Consider the following 11,571-nt stretch of genomic DNA (forward strand, 5'->3'; position numbering starts at 1 on the left):
TGCAGATTCGATTAGCTTACCTTGGCACCAAGGTCGGCACAAACATCTTGGGCCATAGTTTAGTTTAGTTTAGTTTAGTTTAGTTTAGTTTAGTTTAGTTCAGTTTAGTTACATAGAAACATAGAAAATAGGTGCAGGAGTAGGCCATTCGGCCCTTCGACCTGCACCGCCATTCAATATGATCATGGCTGATCATCCAACTCAGTATCGTGTACCTGCCTTCTCTCCATACCCCCTGATCCCTTTAGCCACAAGGGCCACATCTAACTCCCTCTTAAATATAGTCAATGAACTGGCCTCAACTACTTTCTGTGGCAGAGAATTCCACAGATTCACCACTCTCTGTGTGAATTTTCTTTTCTCATCTCGGTCCTAAAAGACTTCCCCCTTATCCTCAAACAGTGACCCCCTTGTTCTGGACTTCCCCAACAGCGGGAACAATCTTCCTGCATCTAGCCTGTCCAACCCGTTAAGAATTTTGTAAGTTTCTATAAGATCCCCCCTCAATCTTCTAAATTCTAGCGAGTACAAGCCAAGTCTATCCAGTCTTTCTTCATATGAAAGTCCTGCCATCCCAAGAATCAGTCTGGTGAACCTTTTCTGTACTCCCTCTATGGCAAGAATGTCTTTCCTCAGATTAGGAGACCAAAACTGTACGCAATACTCCAGGTGTGGTCTCACCAAGGCCCTGTACAACTGCAGTAGAACCTCCCTGCTCCTATACTCAAATTAGTTTGCTATGAATGCTAACATACCATTCGCTTTCTTCACTGTCTGCTGCACTGCATGCCTACTTTCAATGACTGGTGTACCATGACACCCAGGTCTCGTTGCATCTCCCCTTTTCCTAATCGGCCACCATTCAGATATTCTATTTTCTATTTAGTCTATATAGTCTATTTTCCTGTTCTTGCCACCAAAGTGGATAACCTCACATTTATCCACATTATACGCCATGCATTTGCGTACTCACCCAACCTATCCAAGTCACCTTGTAGCCTCCTAGCATCCTTCTCACAGCTAACACTGCCCCCCAGATTCGTGTCATCCGCAAACTTGCAGATATAGCGAGGAAACATGCCCTTGGGCTCACCGAGTCTACAACGGCCAACAATCCCCGCACATTAACACAACCCTACACACACTAGGGGCAATTTCTTACATTTATACCAAGTCAATTAACCTACAAACCTGTACTTGTTTGGAGTGTGGGAGGAAACGGGAGATCACGAAGAAAACCCATGTAGGTCACGGGGAGAACGTACAAACTATGTATAGACATCACCCGTAGTCAGGATCAAACCTGGATTTCTGGCTCTGGCAGTACTGTACTTTTCCATGTTCCATGTAACAGAATATTTTTTCTATGCAAAATAATGTCTAATCTTGGTCCTATACGTTCTAACTATCCTTTGGCAATTTACCTCATCATTCGGAGTAGTGCTAATATTCTTCAATTTGGCTGTGTGTGAATCTTCTGACATTATAACCATATAACCATATAACAATTACAGCACGGAAACAGGGCATCTCGACCCTTCTAGTCCGTGCCAAACACATAATCTCCCCTAGTCCCATATACCTGCGCTCAGACCATAACCCTCCATTCCTTTCCCATCCATATAACTATCCAATTTATTTTTAAATGATAAAAACGAACCTGCCTCCACCACCTTCACTGGAAGCTCATTCCACACAGCTACCACTCTCTGAGTAAAGAAGTTCCCCCTCATGTTACCCCTAAACTTCAGTCCCTTAATTCTCAAGTCATGTCCCCTTGTTTGAATCTTCCCTACTCTCAGTGGGAAAAGCTTTTCCACGTCAACTCTGTCTATCCCTCTCATCATTTTAAAAACCTCTATCAAGTCCCCCCTTAACCTTCTGCGCTCCAAAGAATAAAGCCCTAACTTGTTCAACCTTTCTCTGTAACTTAGTTGCTGAAACCCAGGCAACATTCTAGTAAATCTCCTCTGTACTCTCTCTATTTTGTTGACATCCTTCCTATAATTAGGCGACCAAAATTGTACACCATACTCCAGAATTGGCCTCACCAATGCCTTGTAAAATTTTAACATTACATCCCAACTTCTATACTCAATGCTCTGATGCTTTGGCTACTTACCTCACAGTAGTGCTAATAGTCTTCAATTTGGCTGTGTGCCAATCTTCTGACTTCTTTCAATTTGACATAGTTCTTTTGCTTACTAAAAGCTGTGGAAGTAAAGATGCATAGACTCAGTGGGTGGTTGAAAATATTTCCTTTGGTACAAGAATTTCCCCTTATACTGCCTGGACGGGCTCGTTTGTAAACTCATAAAAAGACACCATGGCAAAGCTATGTTTGCAAATTAAAGCAGTATAAAATGTTAATAATTATCCACATACTGTACAACCCAGATTCTCTTCAGTGGAGCATCATTACAATACAGTGCTTGATATAAAAGTCAAGACAAGTCATTTGAGGAGCAAAATAAGGAGACCTTGGATGACCAAAGCAGTTGTAAATATAGTCAAAACAAAATGGAAGTTTATGTAGAGTTTGAGATGAAATCAGACAAGGTCTTTGAGGAATATACAGCAAGAGAAAAGAACTTATGAGCAAAAAGGGGTCATGATATGTCTTTGGCAAGTCGGATTAAGTAAAATCCTAAGGCTTTTTATACCTCCATTAAAAATAAAAAGTTAACACAAAAGTGAACTGGCTCTGTTTAAGCAAAGCTCTGATTTTAACGTTTTCTTCCATCCAAAGTTGTCCAAATGTCTTTCATTTGTTTGCTTAACCATCTGTGACTATATCTGTATTGTGCTGCTTGATCTCTGCTCATATTCCAGCCTGGCTGTCTGTTCATCCTGATTTATATCATTCCACCATTGGCAGCCATGGCTTCATCTGCTAGAGGGATTCAACTATTAATTTGGCCTTTCCCGTTTGTTTTAACCATTGGTTAAAACCTTTCCATCATCTGTCTGAATATCATCTGACCTGACTCGGGGTCAAAGTTTGTTTGATAGCACAGCTTTGAAATACCACCAAAATTCTTCTTCCCTCAGTCAGCTTATCGAGTCCACACACAAGATTAGAAATTGTTCATCCGGAGCTGAACACACTTCTCGGCATTTGCATGCAAAGGTGTCTGTCCTGTCGCTTCTTGTGCTTCTTGTGCGTGGTGGTGGAAAGATTGGTGGAAACAGGGCCGCGATCGACGTGAACGCTCTTTCCTTGACCTCCTTCCCTCAGTGGGATAGCACAAGTACAATTTGCAAAGAGGATTCCCTGGCTCCTGCCCACAACAAAGGGTCAAGGATTTAAAATAAAAAGAGATTGACAACGAGGACTGGCATAAGTGGATTGTTATTCTGTAAACGGTGACAAATCTTTAAACTTCAAGTTCACATGTATTGTCACATGCACCAATTAAGGTACAGTGATATTTGAGTTACCATACAGCCGTACAAGTAAAAAAGAACACAATACAAAATAAATTTAACAGAAACATCCACCACAGTGGAATCAACATTCCTCACTGTGATGGAAGGTAATAAAGTTCAATCCTCTTCCTCCTTTGTTCACCCGTGGTGGTCGGGGCCTTGACCCTCAGCACTGCCTCTGCCGATGGTCCGCTGTTCAAGCCCTCTTGTCGGGATGATGGAAACTCCGGCATCGGGACGGATCGGAATACTCCGCGGCATGGAGCTCCCGAGTCGGCCTCTTCTTACCGGAGACTGTGACTTCCACAGGCCCCGCGGTCGGAGCACTTCCACAGCGATCCTCGGCAAAGGATCGCCTGCTCCGCGATGGTAAATCCGTGCTGTGCTTGCGGCTTGAAGCTTTGGCCGGTCTCCAGGAACAATAGCAAGGATGTCCTTCCTGAGAAGATTACGGAGATTTGGTATGTCAAAGAGGATTCTCTTGAACTTCTACAGGTGTACAGTGGAGACCATATTGACTGGTTGCATTGTGGCCTGGTCCGGCAACTTGAACGTCCAGGAGCGGAAAAGAATGCAAAAAGTGGTGAACACTGCCCAGTCCATCACTGGCTCCGACCTCCCCACCATCGAAGGGATCTATCGCAGTCGCTGCCTCAAAAAAGCAGCCAACATCATCAGAGACCCACACCATCCTGGCCACACACTCATTTCACCACTGCCATCGGGAAGATGATATAGGAGCCTGAAAACTGTAACGTCCAGGTTCAGGAACAGCTTCTTCCCCACAGCCATCAGGCTATTAAACACGACAACAAATAAGCTCTGAACTACAATAGACTATTATTATTATTATTGTTGCACTGTTTTGTTTGTTTTTTTGAGTATGAGTGTATGTGTGTGTGTGTGTGTATATATATATATATATATAGGGTATATATATATATCTATATAAATATATTGTGAGTATGTGTATATATACACATTGATCTTTTCTTTTTACTCTCTCATTTGTCATATCGTACTATGTTTACATATTCTGTTGTGCTGCAGCAAGTAAGAATTTCATTGTTCTATGTGGGACATATGACAATAAAACACTCTTGACTTAATGCCATTCGGCCAGAAGGACAGAGAACAGGAAGGGACTAGCAATAAACCTCAGTTTACTCAGTTGTTCATTCTATGGCCACTGAAATCATGGGCAGAATTTACATTCACAAACAAAATTCAAAATTTCACAGCTTGCCGCATTTTATATAACTGGAAAAATAAAAGATTATAAATATATAATTTATATATATATATATATATAGCGTAGCTCCAGCAAATTTCAGTGACTAATACTCACAGAACTTTGCATGAAAGAGGGTAAACAGTCCAAGACCACAGACGTAGAGAGTTACTGACAGGATAACTTTCACAGACATGGCATGATATGGAAAGTCACAAGTTTGAACTGTGAAGAGAAACATAATAGTCTCTGTTACAGGTAAGTGACCGTGGAGTTATAAGATGATAGACATTTATAACGCAGTGTGTGGCCATTTGGCCTATCGTGTCTGGGCCCACATTATATGTTCTTTAGTTTATTCCCACATCCCCGAGTTTGGTAGCGGTAAGTTCTCCAAGTCCAGATACATGTGTTTCTGGCTTCACTGTGCTTTCAAAGTATTCAAAGGTCAGTTTATTTTCACGTGTACCAATTAAGTGTACCAATTACCACTGATATTCGATTTACCATACAGCCATACTTTTTAAAAAAAACAACAAGACACACAACTACATAAAAGTTAACATAGACATCCACTACAGCAGATTTCCCACATTCCTCACTGTGATGGAGGACAATAAAGTCTAATCTTCTTCCTCTTTATTCTCCCGCGGTCAAATTATGGCAGTCAGGGCAATCGAAGCCCCCGCGTCGGGGTAATTGTAGCTCCTGCGGCTTGGAGCTCCCAAAGTCAGTCTCTAACCAGGGATTGCCAACTCTGCGATGTTAAATCCGCAGACTCCCGTGGTTGGAGCTCTCGGTCGGTATCCAGCAGAGACTGCCAACTCCGCGGTTAAATCCGCAGACTCCCGTGGTTGGAGCTCTCGGTCGGTATCCAGCAGAGACTGCCAACTCCACGATGTTAGGCCGCAGCGCGGACGAAGATACAATACGCAAAAATAAAAAATTCGCATCTCCGTCGAGGTAAGAGATCAAAATCCCCCATAAAATAAGCTAAAGAACACTAAAACATACATTTATCACATACTATAAGACAACAAAGAAGGTAAGGACGAGAGACTGTTGGCGAGTCAGCCATTGCAGGCACCACCTGGTGGTGGAAGTATCTAAATCCAGATTCCACTCCTTACAATCCCCTCTAATCTCACCAAATCATTTTTCTTCTTTAACTTTGAATTGCCTGTCTTGTTTCTATTTTGTGAAGTGGCATATTTATTTAGAACGATACCTATATCATCTGCTTCCATGCACGGTTATCTTTCCTTCATATCCCATAGAAACATAGACAATAGTGCAGGAGTCCATTCAGCCCTTCGAGCCTGCACTGCCATTCACTGTGATCATGGCTGATTGTCCACAATCAGTAACCCGTGCCTGCCTTCTCCCCATATCCCTTGATTCCGCTAGCCCCTAGAGTTCTATCTAACTCTCTTTTAAATTCATCCAGTGAATTGGCCTCCACTGCCCTCTGTGGCAGAGAATTCCACAAATTCACAACTCTCTGGGTGAAAACGTTTTTTTCTCATCTCAGTTTTAAATGCTCTCCCCTTTATTCTTAGACTGTGCCCCCTGGTTGTGGACTCTCCCATCATTGGGAATATTTTTCCTGCATCTAGCCAGCCCAGTCCTTTTAGAATTTTATACGTTTCGATAAGATCCCCTCTTGTCCTTCTAAACTCCAGTGAATACAAGCCAAGTCTTTCCAATCTTTCCTCATATGACAGTCCCACCATTCCGGGGATTAACCTTGTGAACCTACGCTGCACTGCCTCAATCACAGGATGTCCTTCCTCAAATTAGGAGACCAAAACTGCACACAATACTCCAGATGTGGTTTCACCAGTGCCCTGTACAACTGCAGAAGGACCTCTTTGCTCCTATACTCAAATCCTTTCGTTATGAAGGCCAACATGCCATTAGTTTTCTTCACTGCCTGCTGTACCTGCATGTTTACTTTCAGTGACTGGTGTACAAGGACACCCAGATCTTGTTGCACTTCCCTTTTTCCTAATCTGACACCATTGAGATAATAATCTGCCTCCTTGTTCTTGCCGCCAAACCTTGAGGCACATCACTAGTCACAGGCCTCAAGTCTGAAAATCAACCTTCTACCATCACCCTCTACTTCCTTCCATGAAACTAATTTTCTAATCAATTCAGCTATCTCTCCTTGGAACCCATGCGATCTAATCTTCCAGAGCAGCCTACCATGCGGAACCTTGTCAAATGTCTTGCTGAAACCTTATGCAAGATATACAGCTCTGCCCTCATCAATCCTTTTGGCCACATCTTCCAAAAAACTCAATCAGAATCGTGAGACACAATCTCCCACATTCAAAACCGTGTTCCCTGATCAGCCCTTGTTCATCTAAATGCATGTGTATTTCTTACCTCAGAATACTCTCTAGTAACTTTCTGACCACAGATGTCAGGCTCACTGGCCTGTATTCCCAGGCATTTCCCTGCAGCCCATTTTAAATAAACACACAACATTTACCACCCTCCAGTCTACCGGCACCTCACCCGCATTTAATGATGATTCATAACCTCAGCCAGGGCTCCTGCAATTTCCTCTCTAGCATCCCACAGTGCCCTAGGATATATCAGTGAGATTTGTCTACCTTCATACGTGTCAGGACCTTTGTCATCTCTTCGACTGTACTCAAGGCCGTTCCATTGATTGCCTCAAGTTCCCCAGTCTTTCCCCATGATAAAATCATAAGAGAAATACTTGTTGAGGACCTTGTCCATCTCCTGTGGCTCCACATACAGTTGACCACTTTGATTCCTCACGGGTCCCACTCTCTCGCTAGTTACCCTTTTTCCCTTGATGTACTTATACAATCTCAGGATTATGCTTAAAGTCAATTTCCATAGCTATCCGCTGCCTCCTTTTTGCCTTCCTGATTTCCTTTTATAACTTGCTCCTTAGTTCCAGAATCTCCTCCAGGGATATACTTGATCCAAGCTGCATCTACCTGCCCCATGCCTCCTTCTTACTCTTGCCCAGAGCCTCCATTTCTCTCATCATTCAAGATCCCTTGCGCCCACCTGCTTTGCCCTTCACTCTAACAGGGACATGCATGTCCTGGACTCTTTTCAGCACACTTTAAAAAACTTCCCACTTTCCTAACATTTACATTCCTTCAAACACACTGCTCCAATCAACTTGAGCGAGTTCCTGTCTAGTACCTTCAAAATTGGCCTTGCCCCAACTTAGAATTGTAACTGGTAGGCCCACTCTGTCTCTATCCATAACTATCTTAAACTGAATAGAACAGTGGTCGCTGGTCCTATCTTGAATACCCTTTATAATCATTACAGGTCTGTACCTTTAGAGACAGGCTGTTGGATTAGATGCTATATCTCTTTTATTGATTTCAGAAATATACATGAAATGTTACTCTTCTATTTCCCTCTGACTGTGGAGGACGTGATAGGGTCAGTATGATGACTGATTCTTTCTCATTCCTCATCTACAAGGCTCTGGTATTTTTTGTTACATTCTTTTGTCCACATTAGGTAACACCGTAGCTGGGTTCACTAAGATGCCTTATTTATGAATGCACTGGCCTTGATGTGGGGGTATAAGCATGTATCCCGTAAACAGATACTCACACATACATTCCAAATGGATGAATTCGCTGAATTTAAAAATCAGCTGCCATGGCTCCAGATCATTAATGCCGAATCAGTTATTTACTCAATGATTCCACAACCAAATATTATTAGGGGTAAGAGACATTTTGGTTTTGCTAGTTAGGATGGTGGTCTCGTGACAAACCAATATTCACTGCTAAATCACTGCTTTATACTCTAAGATACTCACAATCTTTCTTTGATTTAAAAATTGGCAGACCAGTAATGAGCACAGCAAACGCTTCACACACTAGAAAGGCGTTTTTCTTCCCTGTGAGTGAATAAAATGTTGGAATGAACAATGAGATCTGGAGGACCCATCTCATCTTCTCTGAGTTACAGCATTGTGGGTCTACTTTTATCTTCTCCATCTATTTCTTAAACATCCATTCTATTGAATCCTTTAAATGAAACTGCTTCACCAGGTTCCTAAATATGACCATAGCTCAGAGCAGTTTCATGTGTTTCAGAGATTAATAAATTGAGAGCACATGCTATTATGGAGGAGGAGGAGCCATCTTGGTGAACGGCTGCTAGCCAGCAGCCGTCCGCTTTAAATTCGTTTTTTTTATAGTTTTTAGTGAGTCCTGTTTTTTTGTTTGTAGGGGATATGGTCTTTTAATGTGGGGGGGTAGGTGTATCTTTATTTCTAGGTCCCTACCTGGTCGGTGTGGCAGCTTTTTCTCCGGGCTGCCCGTCGACCCGTCCTCGTGGCCTACCTGCGGGCTTGGAGCACCGTTTCCTGGCGGGGACAGCCCAGCACCTCGGCCTCGGCGGCGGCACAGCGTTGGAGCGCTGGAGCGGAGCGGAGTGGAGTGGGCGATGCCTTGCCTGGGTCGCCGTGCTGGAGCGACGCGCTGGAGCTCTGGCGAGCTGGACCGCCGAGAGCAACATCTCCGGTCTGCGGGTCTGCGGAGCGTGGAGAGGCGGCGTGTGGAGAGGCGGCAGTGCGGAGAGGCGGCGGTGCGGAGAGGCGGCAGTGCGGAGAGGCGGCAGTGCGGAGAGGCTGCGCCGACTTTATCATCGGGAGCCTGGGAGCTCCAAACCGGCACGGCCTTGTCGGTTTTGGCAGCCGCGGGCTCCAACCAGGAAGCGGCCGTTCCAGGTGGCCCAGCCGCCGAGAGGACTCTCCCGACGCCGGGGCAAGACCACCCGGTGAGAACGGCCATAGACATCGGGCCTCCGTAGAGGCAATTGCGGTGGCCTCAATAGGCCTGACTTTGGGGTGAACATGGGTTGGGGACTGGACATTGTGCCTTCCTCCACAGTACTATCCACTGTGGGGGGATGATTTTTTTGTCTAACTGTAGTCCTGTAGGTTTGTGTCCAAGATGGCTGCCGTGAAGAGAGAGTGGACGCTAGCGCGCTTTGGCTGCCGCTGCTCTCTCTTCACACTGTGTTTTTGATTTTCTGTTTTTGGATTGAATTCTGTTTTTAATTTGTGTCTCTGTGATGTCTTTTTTACCTGTTCTATTCCGATTATATGTTTTTATTCTGATTACTATGTAAGGTGTCCTTGAGATGTCTGAAAGGCGCCCATTAAATAAAATTTATTATTATTATTATTATTACTACTGAAATTAATCAAATAGGGTGATCCCATTCTCCAGTCTATCCGTGGGGTGCACATAATGGCTGATTTGACTGTGTCAATAACTAAAGAACAATTGCTTTTAGCAAATTGTTTAGAAAAGGATGAATTAAGGCGTGTTAAAGTTCCAGGGCTTTCTAATACTGAACTCCCTCATGCAGGGTCTGGACCTTATCTTCTTGCCAAGGTGTAGGAAGATTTCCAGATATCTTTCTTGTATATACAAGTAGAGAAATTGTGAATCATCCAATTTGTCAGGAGAATTACAGTCTGGAGAAGGATGTAAGAATTGTTTTATTGTGATTCGAGCTGCTGTCATACTACCTACTGATGACTACACGACTTAGAGTCTCAACTTCATCACTGGCTTTCGATCCCTGACACCCAACAGTAGGAATCACATCAGGATGGTGCAATCTCCAAATACTAATAAGACTCATTAAAACTCATGCTTCATTCTGACATAAACTAATATGCTACAGGATGAATCAGGAGGTTGCTCATGTAATATGGGGGGCCAAATTAATTACCCTTCATAACGAGCGGATGTGATTGTGCATCTGGCAGCCACATGGTTAGCAGCTACACCTCTACAAAGCTTAATGGCAAGTGAAAACAACTTGACATAAGCACCAAAAGGGTTAAGAACAACCATTCCAGAACAGCGAACTGCAGACTGTACAGTATTTTCAGTTTGAACAAACCACATACAATCATATTTAATAGTTTTAGTAGCTCCCTGAAAATGCTAAGATAATTAATAACTGCTTAACTGGAAGACCAGTCTCCAGCATTGACCGATACAAATGTAGGTCCCTTGCAGTCAGAAACAGGTGAATTGATTAGATTAGATAGAATTAGATAGAATTTATTACCACACAACCAGGGTCGGTGGAATTTCGGTTGTCAGCAGCGATACAATAATAAAGAACACACAACCACAATAAAAATGTAACACAAACATCCACCACAGCATTCATCACTGTGGTGGAAGGCACAAAATTTGGCCAGTCCTCCTCCAATTCCCCCCCGTGGACAGGACCAGAGTCCAGAGTCAGTCCAGGATCGGCTCTTCCTCACCGGAGACCGCGGCTTTAAGTTGTTGTAGGCCTCGACCAGCGGTCGAGATTTAAAGTCTCCGCCGCAGCCAGAAGCACCGTAGACTGCAGGGCCGGCGGTCGAACCTCCCCTCCAGGGGTGATGGTAAGTCCATGCCGGCCCCGCGGTAGGAGTTACAGCCCACGAGGGATCCCGGGCTGTAGATGCCGCACAGCTGGAGCTCTGCAGACTGCGGCTTCAGGCAGCGACTTCAGGCTGCCCCGGGCCAGCGAAACGGAGCGCTCCCCTCCAGCGAGCCCCAGCGAGGGCTCGCCCGCTCCACAACGAGAGTCCACGCTGCGCCCGCCGCTGAAGTCCCAGGCGCGTCTCCGGGAAAGGCCGCGCCGATCCTTGTTGTTAGGCCACGGGGGAGGCGACCTGGAAAAAGTCGCCTCTCCATGGAGGAGGCGACCGAAGCGGTTTCCCCCTTGCCCCCCCACACCACCCCCCACACAAAACACACAAAGGAACATTAAGCACATACTTTAAAACATACTAAAAAAAAATTAAAATGTTGAAAAAACTGACGCGCTGCTGACATGGCTGCTGCCAGAGCAGCGCCCCCTACCCGAATCATGGGGAA

The 11,571-nt window shown here is 44.5% G+C and overlaps 1 long non-coding RNA gene across 1 annotated transcript; it reads right to left on the reverse strand.

Moving 5' to 3' along the window:
• Positions 1-2,122: 2,122 nt before the first annotated feature.
• On the reverse strand, positions 2,123-8,544 carry LOC116969910. The gene is made up of 3 exons (XR_004410958.1): positions 8,490-8,544; positions 4,778-4,885; positions 2,123-2,211 (listed from the first exon to the last, which is right to left on the reverse strand). It is a non-coding gene; the product is annotated as an uncharacterized LOC116969910 (long non-coding RNA).
• Between the last annotated feature and the right edge of the window lie 3,027 nt (positions 8,545-11,571).

The sequence above is a fragment of the Amblyraja radiata genome, unplaced genomic scaffold, assembly GCF_010909765.2.
Source record: "Amblyraja radiata isolate CabotCenter1 unplaced genomic scaffold, sAmbRad1.1.pri scaffold_405_ctg1, whole genome shotgun sequence".
Lineage (NCBI taxonomy): Eukaryota > Metazoa > Chordata > Chondrichthyes > Rajiformes > Rajidae > Amblyraja > Amblyraja radiata.